Raw genomic sequence first — 1,477 nt, 5'->3', positions numbered from 1 at the left:
GCTGGGGGGGGGGGGGGGGGGGGGGAGGGGGAGGGGAAAGGGGTGGAGGAAGAGGAGAGAGGAGGGGGAAGGGAAACAAAACCCAAACCGGCTTCACTTCCAAGAAGTGCCGCCGTGGAAAAAGAAGGAGGGGAAGGTCTCCCTGCCTCGCGCTCTCTCCAAGAGTGTGTGTGTGTCTCTTTCTCTAAGAGTCTCAGTCTCTCCCTCTCCTCTCTCTCTCTCCCTCTCTCCGCTGCCAGTGTGCTAGTGAACAATGAGCTAATTCTGATGGGGCTGGCGCAGCGCCAGCGCCCCAGCCTTGCTGCCACTGTGCGGCCGCGGTGGAGCCAGACTGCTTACTCGGCAGGAATCGGCGACTCGGGGGCCCCATCGGCGAGCGGCCAGCACGCGCGCGCCCCGGCACCCCACGCCCCGGGCGCCCCGCGCCGCCCCCACTGCGCCCGCCGGGCCCCCGGGGGACAAAGGGGCCCCCGCAGACCGTCGCGCCGCCCTGGCCCCGCCCCGGAGCACGGCGCGCACACACACACCCCGGCCCGGCCTCTCCCGCCCCCGGCGGGCTTCTCCGCCTCGACGTGCGGTTGCTTTTCAGACAAATAAGGAGGCGGAGGAGGTGGTTTGGGGGCGCGCCAGGCGTGAAGGCGGCCAGGGCGCTGCACAGCCCGGCAGGCCGCCAGGCCGCGGGGAGAGGCGGCGCGGCCCGTACTGTAATAATAAACCTGCAGCAGAGGGCATCTGAGGGAAAGAGGACGGTGACGGGCGGCAGCCGCCTTCCCTTTTATGTGCCTGTCCCGAGCGAAGCAGAAAATGGTGCCCGCCGGCGGCGCCGAGCCGCACACCGCCACACAAAGAGCCGCGCTGCACGCTTTGCGCACGGCCCGCGTCGGCCCGCAGCCCCGCGGGGTCCGCGCGCCCGCCCCAGGCCGCAGGAAGCCCGGGGTCGCGAGCGCCCCGAAGGCCCAGCCCGGAGGCCCCGTGGCTGCGCGCGCACACTCGGGCACACGCTTGTGCACAGACCCGCACGCACGCGTGCACACAGCTACACGCGCACGGACAGGCAAGAGCTGCGACCCGGTGTGATCAGCCCGAGACACACTCCCCTCTTGCTCCCTTTTCCTTGAAGGATTTAGCCTGTTACCCCTGCTCTTTGCCCTACTTTTTAAAATCGGAGATTGCTTTTTTTTTAAAGTGCTTTTCTGATTTTTTTAAAATTCTTATTTAAAATCTGACTATCTTCATAGTAATGTAACAGCTCAAAATTTTGCTACAACTTGGTTTTGTTGCCAACAAAACAGAATATCATTTTATGGCAAATGTCAGATGTTAGAGGGGAAGATTCTTTCCTAATTAAATTGCTTTGCCAAGAAGAAAGATATAAAAGATCATAACCTCTTCTAACTGCATATGCACATTTTACTTCTAATCACTGAACGCGGTGTTTTCCCATCACAACAGTCAGAAAAGATGAGGGAGTGTGGTG

This window comes from Phoca vitulina, unplaced genomic scaffold (genome assembly GCF_004348235.1).
Source record: "Phoca vitulina isolate PV1807 unplaced genomic scaffold, GSC_HSeal_1.0 scaffold6, whole genome shotgun sequence".
Taxonomy (NCBI): domain Eukaryota; kingdom Metazoa; phylum Chordata; class Mammalia; order Carnivora; family Phocidae; genus Phoca; species Phoca vitulina.
The sequence above is the reverse complement of the archived record's forward strand: the minus strand, read 5'-3'. Positions refer to the sequence as shown.